Source organism: Chelonia mydas, chromosome 2 (assembly GCF_015237465.2).
Source record: "Chelonia mydas isolate rCheMyd1 chromosome 2, rCheMyd1.pri.v2, whole genome shotgun sequence".
Taxonomy (NCBI): domain Eukaryota; kingdom Metazoa; phylum Chordata; order Testudines; family Cheloniidae; genus Chelonia; species Chelonia mydas.
In genome coordinates this window covers 152375820-152389207 of record NC_057850.1, presented here as the reverse complement: position 1 = coordinate 152389207, position 13388 = coordinate 152375820, and the positions used below count along the sequence as shown (strand labels likewise).

The window sequence follows — 13388 nt, the reverse complement described above, 5'->3', positions numbered from 1 at the left end:
CCAATGCCCATTGAAATCAATAGAACAATTCGGTTCTATATTTGTACAGCACCTAGTACAATGGATCCTAGTCCATGACTGGGGCTATTGGTGCTATAATACAAATAATAAACACTAATTGTAAGCGGGGGAATAGTCCTGCTCTTGTGGGGAACTTTCCTGGCTTCTGCACTACCCCAGTGAAGTGGGCTAGCGAAAGGATCTGAGTCCTCGCTCCCACTTCCTTTACCCAGTGGCCTCCCTGCCCTTGAGGACTCCCCTTCCACTCTCCTGTCTGGCAGAGTCCTCGTAACCCCAACAAGGCTGGGCCCAGGCTCAACCCACAACCCTGCTGTGGTAACCTAGGACAGGTGCTAGGGTGTCCCCACTCCGGGGTACTCTCTCTGCACTGGGCACTTCTCTGACCCACTGACCATTACATCCAAGTTAAAGCAAATGCAAGTTATTTAATCAACAATTAATTTTAAAAAGAATAAGGAAAAATGGGAAAGGTTAAAGGAAACACATCACCCCGCTCCGTGGCAGTGAACATCACCAACAGTTTCTCTGGAAGGTCAGGGCAGTTCACAGTCTGTTCCTTGTAAGTCCCAGGCCTTCTTCTCAGGCCCTGGCTGTGCTGCAGGGATGCACACTTGCTCTGGTGGTGGCCACATGCTCTCAGGCTCTAAGTGATAGGACCCTTCTTCCCAGTGACGCCCCTGCCCTGTCCCCAACTTAGGCTCCAACCCTGCAACTGGATATATGCAAGGAGCAGATACCCGTGTGCCTATGCAGAACCCCAGAAAACCCAGTGGGCTCTCTGTGCACACGAATGTGCAGACGGATAGATCCAATTCCAGAACTGTGACCGTAATGCTTGGGTTCCACACACCGTAGGAGCATGTTTATTCATTTGCACTAAATTTTTATTTTCTTTAATTTGTGGAAACATATACACAATGCTTTATTCAAGAGCACAGACAGATGGTCAGCTTGTGGTACCCCTACTCATGTTGAGTGGTACTTAACTCACAATTGGGTCTACTGATTTCAAGAGACTCCTGAAGGAGTAAGGTACCAACCATTGTAAATGATCTGGCCCTACCATTGTGTTTTTAAAAGAGCATTGTGTACATTCTGTGGTATCACAGACAACAACAAATTAACTCAAGAAGCGTTAATTATTTTACAGGAGTTACTTGTTTCACTGTGGGGGAAAATTGTTTCATCTCTCTAAATCATTTCTGATACCACTCATTATTGTAGGCTGATAAGTTTCGGAAAATCATGTCCTTTGCATCAGCATTGATCTAGATAACCAAATATTTTGTTTATTTTTGGCACTAAACAAACTCCCAGTTGGAAAAAGTAGTTCTGAGACAATATTGAGAGAGCAGCATAACCCTCAACTTTTCCAGTTAATTTTAAACCCTGAGAATAGAGCAAAAATGTTAATTACTTCCAGAAAGTTGGAAACAGAAGCTCCAGGTTTTTGAGGATGAGCATTATGGGCCTGATCCAGCACTCACTGAAGTAAATAGGAATTTATTATTATGTAAGGGGACTGTTGTCCCCTTACTAACATTCAGTGGGGGTGTCTTAGTTGCTAGCTCCCAGTACTAAAAAGGGGGAAGGGTCAATGGGGAATCAGGACCCTGAGATTGACAGCCCCCAGGAACAATGGGGAGAGGCTAATGCTCTAGGTCAGCCTGAATGACAGGGCGAGCAGGCTAATCAGGGAGTCAGGAGGCCAGGGAGATCCCATCCTCCGTGTGAGCTGGATTTGCCTGGGTCAGACAGAGCGGGGCCGAGCTAAGGAGAAAGCAGGGGCCCAAGCTAAGCTGGGGAGCAGAGCTGAGCCAGATCCAGAAGGACCAGAAAAGCAGCCCAGAGAGAGCAGCCCCTGTCCTGGGAGCAGAGCTGCAGCCCCAAAGCCAGAGGCACAGCCCAGAGAGAGCAGACTTGCCCTGGGAGCAGAGCTGCAGCAACCAGAGCCAGAGGGGCCAGAAAAGCAGCCCAGGAAGCAGGTCAGTGCTGGGAGCAGAGTCACAGAAGCAGCCTGCAGAGCAGCCCTGTCCTGGGAGCAGAGCTGCAGCAACCAGAGCCAGAGGGGCCAAAGAAGCAGCCCAGGATGCTGGAGGCAGAGCAGCAGTAGTGCAGAGACCGAGTGGTGCAGCTGGGGCTGGAGCAGTCCGGAGCTGGGTGCGGTGAGCAGCTGGGGATGAGCACAGGGAGACACCTCAGCCAAGGGGCTCTGCAGGCCAGGCTTGGATTGTAACCCCGACAGGGTGGGGGCGACACTGGGCAGAAAGGTCCTACCACTTAGAGCCTGAGAGCGTGTGGCCACCACCAGAGCAAGTGTCCAACCCACAGCATCCCTGCAGCACAGCCAGGGCCTGAGAAGAAGGCCTGGGACTTACAAGGAACAGACTGGGAACTGCCCGGACGTTCCAGAGACACTGTTTGTGATGTTCCCTGCCACAGAGCGGGGTGATGTGTTTCCTTTAACCTTTCCCATTTTTCCTTATTCTTTTTAAAATTAATTGTTGATTAAATAACTTGCATTTGCTTTAACTTGGATGTAATGGTCAGTGGGTCAGAGAAGTGCCCAGTGCAGAAAGAGTAACCTGGAGTGGGGACACCCTAGCCCCTGTCCTAGGTGACCACAGCACGGCTGGGGGTTGAGCCCCCCAGGAATCTTGGGCCCAGCCTTGTTGGGGTTACGAGGACTCTGCCAGACAGGAGAGTGGAAGGGGAGTCCTCAAGGGCAGGGAGGCCACTGGGTAAAGGAAGTGGGAGCGAGGACTCAGATCCTTTTGCTAGCCCACTTCAGCGGGGTAGTGCAGAAGCCAGGAAAGTTCCCCACAAGAGCGGGACTATTCCCCCACTTACACGTGTCCATGGTGATGATGGGTTCTGCATGATAATGATCCAAAGCAGAGTGGACCAGTACATGTTCATTTTCATCATCTGAGTCAGATGCCACCAGAAGGAGGTTGATTTTCTTTTTTGGTGATTCGGGTTTTTTTAGTTTCCGCTTCGGAGTGTTGCTCTTTTAAGACTTCTGAAAGCATGCTCCACACCTCATCCTTCTCAGATTTTGGAAGGCACTTCAGATTCTTAAACGTTGGGTCAAGTGCTGTATCTATCCTTAGAAATCTCACATTGGTACGTTCTTCGCGTTTTGTCAAATCTGCTGTGAAAGTTTTTCAAATGAAGATGTGCTGGGTCATCATCTGAGACTGCTATAACAGGATATATATAGTAGAATGTGGGTAAAACAGAACAGGAGACATACAATTCTCCCTCAAGGAGTTCAGTCACAAATTTAATTGACACATTTTTTTTAACGAGCATCATCAGCATGGAAGCACATCCTCTGGAATGGTGGCCGAAGCATGAAGAGGCATACGAATGTTTAGCATATCTGGCACGTGCATATCTGGCACGTAAATACCTTGCAACAGCAGCTACAAAAGTGCCATGCGAACTCTTGTTCTCACTTTCAGGTGACATTAAGTGCAGTTATGTAACAAAACAAAAATATCTACATTTGTACATTATACTTTGTTCATCATTTTTACAATGCAAATATTTGTAATAAAAATAAATAATATAAAGTGAGCACTGTGCACTTTGTATTTTGTGTTGAATAGAAATAAATATTTAAAAATGTTTAATAAATTTCAATTGGTATTCTATTGTTTAACAGTGCGATTAATCATGATTAATTTTTTTGAGTAAATCACGTGAGTTAACTGTGATTAATTGACAGCCCTACTTTTGACAAATGCATTTTTTTCCAAAATATGTATCCAGTTGTCTTTTTTGTTTCCTTTTAAGCATCTCCCAGGGCTGCTGGAAAAATTTGTACAGTGTGGGGGCGGAAGGAATGCTGAGAGCCATTGAATCGAACTGTAAACCATGTATGTGATGTAACCTCTTCAAGCCACCCTAGTTCCAGCACCTATGCTCCAACCCCACCAAATCTAAGGTGGACAGGCTCCTAACTGTAATACCTTAGAAGATGATGGTGGCAGATTCCAGTATTTTGTTTGAAAAGTAATGCATTTGAACTCTGCTTTCTCTTTGCACAATCCTTTTGTATCAGGGGCTAGTGGAGCTGGTGGACACTAACTACTACCAAAGGAATTACCATAGCAGTCATGTTTCAGACCTGGAATTTGAACCTCTGTCACACATACTAGGTGAGCAGTCTCGCTGTTGGCTATTCTCGTGCTGGGGTCTCTCTTGCTCTCTCTCTCTCTCCCTCCCTCCTCCCTTTTCCATACAAAATTTGGAAAAGTCTCAGTTTCATCCTGATGCGGAATGGGAAAACTCATGCAGAATGGCAAATCTCAAAGTTTTGCAGGACGGGAAAGCCATTTCTGATCAAACTCTCATAACCACCCCATGGTCTCCAAGAGGAAGAGAAGACATCTCAACAAAAAGAAGCAGGACACTGTCTTTTGAGGGCCTGCAACTGCAGCTGACTGTGCTTGTGCACTGCCAGAAGCATCATGTGCCCACCCAGTCACTGATACAGCAAACACCAGGAGAAAAAAACCAAAACCAAAATTGACTCCAGGTGGTGGAGCCACTTAAGCAGCCAAACAGGCTAAAACAGAAGGAACTGCTTTGAAAACCAGAAGTGACCATGTCATCTGAAAGTCTATAATTAAAAGCTCTACTTTCAAAAATAGGCTCTCAGGCCTGCTAGGCTTGTTAGCCATTAACAGTATGGAAAGCTGTAACTTCAAGGTTTTTTCTCCTCTGTTTGAATTTGTGATGGGGAATACAAACCTCACACTGGGCAAGAAGGGGTTAAGGAGCTGCTCTGGCCTCAGCCAGCCCCACCCCAACACACCTGCAGGGGATGCACAGACTGGGGGGAGGATTTAAATGGGAGCAGAACAGGCAAGAGGAGGGACCTCAATCTTGCAGGTCCTGAGGGAAGGCAGGATCTCTCCCTCAGCAACTACCTGAAGGTCCCTCCCTGAGGGAAGAGACCTGCCTCTGTTATACACAGAGAGGGAGGCATTTCCCTTTCACACCTACTAACCAGTTTTTTGAGTGTTGATTTCCTGGTTTTTGTTCATGGACTACCCTGGAAGGGGAGAAGCTAGGAACTGGCCTGGCTGGAGTGCCAAGTCGTGAGAGGAGGCAGCTGCTACCTCAAGAGGGAGAGAGTTGCCCAGAAGTGAAGAGGTGCCAAGGAGTGAGCTGACTCCCTTTAGAGCCTCCTGTGATAGACTGCGTACTTTGGACAATAGTGGTGTGGTAGGAAATGGCCCGGGAGGGCAGCCTTAAGGTGCTCCTTTGTGTCAGACCCTTGTGTTGCTCTTAGGGGGAAGTGGGAGACCCTGGGTTCCCCTATCATGCCCCCCACCCTGCATGTTGAAGGGCCAAAACCCTGACCACTAGGCTTCGCTCCCCATGAGCAAAGACCGTCACAGGCCTCCATCTCGGTTCCTAAGTCCAAAAAACAAAAGTTCCTCAAGTGAGCCCCTCCCTGCTCCCTCCACCAGAGTTCACCTTCCACCAGGAGGGAGAGGGGGGCAGAAGACCTCAAACCAACAGGATGTGAGGCATTAGCAGATTGCCCAGAACCAGGCTCCAAATCCTGGGGTTAGAACGGTATCTCCGTCTAGTGGCCCCAGGAAGCAGCCACTGCAGGGGACCCAGTCACCCACTCCCTGAGCGGTCTCTTGCCCTGGCAGAGTGTCCTTACCTCCCCCACCCTGGCTGTGTTCCTGTAGCCCAGGAGCCTGCTGTCCTGGTGGCAGTCCCAGCACCACAAGTCTTCAGCCTCATAGATGGTCGGCCCTGGGAAAGAAAGAGACACACACACACGTCATTCTAGTTGCAGTGCTTGTGTCCTTCCAGTCCCATTGGTGGCTGCACAGTGGGCAGAGTCCTTGCTGTGTGCCTGGCCCAACACAAGGAGAAACATTTCCTGCTCCCTGGTTTGGATTCAGTGAACTGTGCCAGCCCCCCACCGGTTCATCTGCTGGGCTGTGTGAGTTAGCAGATTGATCCCTGTCCATTCGGGGTCCTGGGGTTCTCAATAACCAAGAACATAAAACAAGTAATGTGTCTAACGCAGGGGTTCTCAAACTTTGTTTCACTTTGACCCCCTTCTGACAACAAAAATTACTACATGACCCCAAGAGGGGAGGAAATCGAAGCCTGAGACCTCCTGAGCCCCACCACTCCAAGTGCGAGGGGAAAGCGAAAGCCCGAGTCCCACCACCTGCATGGGGAGGCCAGAATCGAAGCCCAAGGGCTTCAGCCCCAGACAGGGAGCTTGCAACCTGAGCTTGACTGCCCAGGACTGAAGCCCTCAGGCTTTGGCTTCGGCCTCAGGCAGTGGGGCTCGGGCTTCAGCTTTGGCCCCAGGCCCCAGCAAGTCTAAGCCAGCCCTGGTGACCCCATTAAAATGGGGTTGCAACCCACTTTGGGGTCCTGACCCACAGTTTGAGAACCGCTGGTTTAATGTAAAGTGCCACCCTGCCCACCACTTTTTTTTTACCCTCTCTCCCCTACCTCAATGAGTTGTAACCAGCGACACTAACGTTCCAGTCATACACATCGTCCCACCGGGTTTCCCCATTTCTCCTCCCCATGGAGAATTTCCAACTCCTCTTCCTTATTGCCCAGATTCCATTGCCAAGAGCAGTGTTGCTTCCCTTCACGAGTGAGTATCTTGCAGGGCACATACACCGGAGCACAGCATTCCCCTGAGTCCACACTTTTGTTACTGCGGGATTGGTTATCTGTAAACCAGGGAGAGACTCCAGCTCACGTGTCCCTCTCTTCCCTTCATTGCAAGGTGCCAGGGGAGAAAGAGAACATGTCCCCAGGGCTGAGGCAGAATGGGACTGCTGGCATTGCAGCATGCTCTCCAGGAACCCTCAGGACTTCCCTATCAGCTCTGCAGCATCAGAACAGCAGAGCCTGGATTGGAGCAAGGGAAAGGCCTGTTTCCCACAGAATCCTTCCCTCAGGCCTGGAGCATTTAGAACAGAAATCCCTGTGGGAGTTAATGTTGCTCTAAAAAGAGCTGCCAAGGGGTGTCCAGCTTCTTGACAACACCATGCAAAATGATCTGTTTGTAGAGATGCATAACGCCCTGCACTGATTTCTCTGAGAGGATTCCTCCGAGCAGTTGGGGGAGGCAGGACCTTATTCCTTACCTCTCGTGACAGGGCTGTGTGAGAGCTTGTAGAGAGCCAGAGGCAGCTTTCTAGAGGGTTAATTCAGAAATTCCTGATGGAACCTAGGGGCTGCGGCCTACGGCAGGAAGGAGCCAGGTGGTTGTTGGAGTGACTCTAGGAGGAATGCTATGGGATGGCTCTCTGATCACCTCTTCACTCTACTTCTTCCCACCCCCACCTTTGGGGTAAGTCCATCACCTCCTCCTTAATGCATGTGGGCTGGAAACCAGATAGGGCAGTAGAGGGGTTGCCCACTCAGCCCGTGCACAGGAGGATCCATTGCAGCTCAAGTCCTCAAGTCCCATGCCTCTCTATTTCCTTGGCCACATGTATCATGTCCTTTTCCTGGTGGCTAGTCCAGAAAAAGAGGACAAGAGCTCACTACTGCTACCACCTGAGGGATTTGCTGGGTTGAGATCAGCTGGTAGAAGCATGCAACAGTGACAGAATCTGGGACTTGAAGCCCCTAGAGTGACCTCTTACCTTTATAGACCTGCCCTTTCATGATACACAGCTATTTTAAAGTTTAGAGTGATAGTGAAGAGACCCATTTTCAACCCTTCACCACAGAAGACAAAGCCCGCAGTATTCATCATTAACTATTTATATTTAATCTCCTGGCTCCCAAACTGCTTCTCCTCCCTACTGCCGCCAGCCACCTTCGAATTCTCCCTCTTCTCTCCCCAGCTCCGCTCACTTGATTGCAGCAGCTCAGCGGATGGTCCAGCTTTGCTCTTTCACTTCCATTCTTCTTCCCTTCTTTGGATGGCTGCATTTGCCATTGAGCAGCCTGATGGAAATACCTGAGTCCTCTACCTAGGGATGCAGGCCCAGCAGCTGAAGCCAAAGCCCCACTGAGAGCAGTGGGAAATTAGCCTGGAGTGTCAGGAGTGGAGGCTTGGCCCATGCAGACCCCAGGCACTGAAGCTGCTGCCACCTACATGGTGAATCCTCCAACCCATCGCCAAACAGCTCTTCCACATTCTGCAAACTGGCCTCACTGGTTGACTGACTATCTAGGAGAAAACAAATCCTTTGAGAGACCAGGAGAGTCTCTTCAATGCAGCATGCTTTCCATGGCTCCTAGAGGGTCACAGTGAAACACCTGCGAGTCTCTAGGAGTCTCTCAAGGGAGTTCCCTGCTCAATCACTTGGCACCCACTACCAATGGTCTCTGACAGCAGCACTGCAAAGGGGAGCTCATCAGATGGTCCCTTCTATGGCTTCCTGAGTGGGAAGGAGGTTGGTCTTGACATTTAAGGCCTAGCTGTCAGAGTCAGGGCTTCTGGGTTCTCTGGCTTTGAAAGTGGGTGGATTCTAGTGGTTGGAGCTGGACTGGTATCAGTACCATGCTTCCTTCCTGCCTCTGTCAGTGATGTGGTGTGTGACCTTGCAGCCAGTTGCTTTCCATCCCTGTGCGCCAGCAAACAGAGATAATACTGACCCCCCTCAGAGGGGCTGGCAGGGGTCACTACTGTGATGACTCAAGTTGGAGTGAGTTGTGCCTTTGGCACCGAAGTGCCCAGATTCAATCCCCACGGATGGCCAAGGTGTCTATATATGGCCATGGTTGTACTCACCTAGCATTACAGGCTGTTTAGCCTGGTCCTGCGTGGTGAATCTGCTCCTGGCCCTCTCTGGCACACAGCTCAATCACACACAAGAACCTGGCCCACCAAGGACAATCTATCAGCTCCCACCTGGTGTTCAGCTCCAAGATGGATGGTGAGCCCTAGTCAGACCATAGAAAGACAGGGTGGTGTTTTCTGGTGGAAACTGCTGGAGCTTCAGCCTCTGCTCCCACCTCCACCCCCATGCTAAGGGCTTCAAAAGTGGTCCCTGATCCCAGGTAAACAAAGTAGCTGAGCTGAGGCCAGGGTGGGTGGAATTACTGCTGGGACTGATCCTAAGAGAAGAGCAGATTTCTCCTCTGCTCTAGGGAGATTCCCAAGGAAAAGCAGCTGGGGTGGGGGTGGAGGTGGGGGCAAGACAAGCACTACCCCTCAGCCCATGAATAGGAGGCAACTAGGACTTTGGGAGTCAAGGTACTGGTGTATCTTGCTGGAGGGCAGAAAAAGGCATTGGAGAAATTGTACAAAAGTCATGTCACGGCTGGATCAAGGGCAGCCAGACCTACTGGTCAGAGCCAGAGTCCACACTAACATGACAGGAGTCAAGAGTCAGCTGGGTCAGGATCCTGGAAGATCAGAAGCAAAAGACAAACTTGCGATCACAACCACAAATCAGATGCCAGGAAATCAAGCCAGGGGAGCGGCAGCAGAAAGAGGCAGCACACGGTCCAGAACAGGGAGCAGCCCTGGTGTGTTCAGTCAGCTTCCTGTTCCTGCTGCTGTCTTAAGCAGGGCCAGGGGGCCAATTAGCTTCTCTGGGACTCCTCCAATAGGACCTCAGGAGTAGAGCCTCAAACTGGGGCTGAACTTCATGGGTCCTAGGTAAACAATTTCAGCAGGCTTCCAGTTGGAGGGTTGGAGAGTGGCTGCTCCCATGAACTAGGTCTCTGTATCAGGGCTGGGATCCAGGGAATAGGGAAAGCTCCCAACCAGGATATGTAGCAGGAGCCCCCTGCTTGTTGCAAGAGCCTCAAGTGGCAGGAAGAGTGAACGGTTTTTACCTCCAGGAGATGCATGGGATCTTCCATCTGAGCCTCAATGAGACCCAAGTTGCGTGGTTTGACAGGATGAAATCATCTGTCCCCACTGCTCCCTGAGCTGGGCTGGCTGCAGGATATATCTGTGTGAGAGGCTAGGACACAGCCTGAAAGACAGATGTGACAATCAGGGTTCTGTCATCCCAGGGGGAGAACAGAGGGTCTGAACCCCAGAGAATAAACAATTGAATCAACTGATTCAATGCAGAATTATTGTGCCATACAGGTACATCATAAGGTCCTCTCATGGATTGGTAATTGGTTAAACACTGCTCTGCACTGACTGCCCTGACCACTGGTGGCCCAATGGCTCTCAGGTAGCAGGACACAGTGGAAACGTGGATCATCCAGCCTCTCATTTCCAGGCCTCCTCAGGGTTAAGGTAGAATTCCTGCTGCCCTTGCCCATTCTGCTCACCTCCAAGATGTGCTGGAGGTTGTCTGTGCTGGGGGTTGCTGCCAGCGAGCTCTTCAGCATGGCATCCATGTCTCTGGGCAGGCCTTCTTCAGAGCCCGTCAGAGGAGGGAGACCATGGGTCAGGGTTATGGAACCTGGGGCTACACCTGCCAGGATGACAGCTGGCTCTGCAGTCCAGAGCAGCTCTCTGCAGAGGGCCTGGTGCACAGCAGGGTAGGGAACAGGCAATCTGCTAGGGATGGGAGCTGGGCTTCGTGGTAGAATCCAGGAACCAAAGCACAGAATCTGCAAGGAAGGGATTCCCCACAGAGGGGTAACATCAACTCCCATGGAAAGGGAGTCTCCCCCTGACACTTGATTAATCCTATGGCCTGATCCCATCTCTGCCCACCGCACCCCCAACTTAGCAGCTCCAGCTACCAAAGAGAGCAAGAACCAGAGGCCTTCCTGCATCTGGGACAGAGGAGTAGGTTGATGATCTACCTGGATATGAGTGTTGGCCCTCCCCATGCCCATGGTCCCTGAATCCATTCCGGACAGTGCACAGCAACTGCGATTCCTGTTCTGGATCTAGGGGCAGCTTCCGTTTGCTGGCAGGGGACTGTACATGAGACCTTGCAGTTGTGGGGCAACACAAACTTCCATGCCCATGCTAGTGCCTGAGGAACAGGGCAGAGGCCTGTGTGGGGCAAGGAGGGGGGGGATTTGGGAAGCAAGAGCAGAGGATCAAACACTTTCTTAATGTGGGTCAGGATGATCCCCATTTCAAAGACAGAGAAAGTAAGGCACCAGGTGGGAGAGTGACCTGACCAGGACCACGTTACCACTCAGTGGCAGGGCTGCAGTACAACCTGTTCCCTGCTCTCATCACTGGACCCTGCTGCCCCTTCTGTATGACCACTCCAGCCATCCTTTCCCATAGGCCATCCCCACCTCTCTCCAATACCAGGCTGTTTCCATAATGGAAGCAGGTTTGTAACAGAGTTCACTCACTGAGAGGTGCCCCTTTCTGGCAAGGCCTGGTGTCACAGCTTTCTTGCTGGGCTAGCACCCCCGCCGATGGTCGCTAGGGCACTCTGGCAGTTTTTTTGGCTGGGAACTCAGCCCTTCAGCCAGGTGACCGTCTTTTAGTCCACTCCTTCCTGGGTCACGCTCATCCCAAACTAAAAGTCCAAAAATGTCTTTAACAGAAACAAGGTCTTCTGTCCCTTTGGGGGCTCTTCCTCAGCCTGACTTTGGCTCAGCCTGTCCTTACTGGCCTTGATAGCCCTTTCTATGGCCTTGTACATACCCTTCCTTAGAAACCATGGGAGAACCAGTCCTACTCTGGATTCTAGGTTCTGCCCCAAGGCCCTGTACCGAACAACTAGGCCTGCTCCTGTACCTTTGCTAACGTTTTCCCTGGTTTTCCTCTCAGGTGGAGCTTGCTCTGTAATCCATTTGACTCAGCTGCAGGCTTTATAGTCCACAGGCCAAGGCCCCCCATTATATACCCTCCTCCTTAGAACCTGGCCCACACGGGGGGCAAGTTCTATTCTTGTCCAAGCTTCATCCCTCGTCATCTCGTCGCTGTCACCGGCTGCGCGCTTGTACAGCCTGCACACACAGTGTCTCCAGCTCCCCTGCCAGCTCACTGACCAGAATGAAGAGGCAATCCTTCTCTTCTGCAGTATCCCAACGCTCTTCCTGCAGCCACTCATTCTCATTAACAGCTGCCTGCACAGCCTGTTCTGAAGCCTTTAGCTTCTTCTGTAGCCTTTTTGCTACTGCCGCTGCTGCATCCCCCTAAAACCTTTTCTGTCAGGGTCTGAGAACCCACCATGGACTGCTCCACCCTTGTGTTTGTCCCTACTTCAGTCTGCTTCATCTCTGTGCCAAGAATTTTGTCCTTCATGTCCCTGCAGCACCCGATACGGTGTGTTGGTGGAGGGTCTGCAAGGTCCATGGCCATCACTGCCACCTCCATGTTGCCTGCCGCCTGTGGGTTTCCGTTAGAGGACACCTCCTTTCTTTCTAACTTCTTGGGGCCCTGGCCCCTCTTTTTGCCACTCTGCAAGTTCCTAAGCAGGCCGTGTCTTTTGATATGGCCAGCTTCTCTGCACCCAAAACAAAGAACTCTTGTCCCAATCTTGGCATTAGGCCATGCTGGTACACTTTCTCATGCCCTGCTCTCCTGGGCTAACCTTCTCAGCACAGCCCAGGCATGCTCTCCGTGTCTGCTCTTTTTGACTGTGGGCAAGGCAGACCCTGGGTTGATTTCCCTTTGCAGGATCTCTGACAGGGGTATTGCTGCTGCCGCGTCTGTAGCTCCGCCTGCGCTTCCTTCTGCTTCTGTTGGTTTTCTAGGAGCTGCTGGAGAAACCCCTAGACCTGCTTAACCAGTCCCTGGAACTGAAGTGGGAAATCCAGTGACCAGCTCGGTCCCTTGTTACACCCGCTTGGGAGAGCAGACCTTCCTTCAGCAACCAAGACTTCCATCAGCCCTCACGGATCACAGGGGGAGTTCAGTCCTCCTGACTATGCCAATCATAAACGAATCTACTCATCATTACGTGTCCCCCTGGCGGCCAGGCATGGCATCACAGCCCTCTCGCTGGGCTAGCATCCCCCATCCATGGTCGCTCCAGCGCCACGGCAGGTTCTCTGCCTGGTAACTCGGCCCTCCGGCCAGGTCACCACCTTCAGTCCACCCTTCTGGGGCCCAGCTTGTCTCACATTAAAAGTCCAAAGAGGTCTTTCCACAGAAAAGTCCTTCTGCCATCACTAGGGCTCTTGCTCAGCCAGCAGACCCCTCCTGGGCTTGGTAACCCTCTTTGGGTGTGTGTACACCCCCTTCTTTGGAGCCAGTAGGGAAACCCAGTCCCAACCTGACGTTGGTAACAGCCCAGGTCCTTGTACCCAACAGCTAGGTCTGCTCCTTTCTCTTTGCTGCAGTTTTCCCTGGGCACGTCCTACCTCTCTTCTCAAGTTCCCCTTTAGGATTTCCTTGCTGCTCTGAACTTCCTACCTCATTCTCATTCCTGTTGATACCCCAGCTGGGTTGGATCACCACTGAAGTCTGGCTCTTTAGGGGGAGGTACATGGTGCCTCACACTTAGGGCTCATTC

The 13388-nt window shown here is 51.2% G+C and overlaps 1 long non-coding RNA gene across 1 annotated transcript; it reads right to left on the bottom strand.

The window, feature by feature from the left end:
• Window positions 1-7826: 7826 nt before the first annotated feature.
• On the bottom strand, window positions 7827-9508 carry LOC122464311. Its single transcript, XR_006288251.1, has 3 exons — window positions 9360-9508; window positions 8777-8928; window positions 7827-8208 (listed from the first exon to the last, which is right to left on the bottom strand). It is a non-coding gene; the product is annotated as an uncharacterized LOC122464311 (long non-coding RNA).
• Window positions 9509-13388: the final 3880 nt, after the last annotated feature.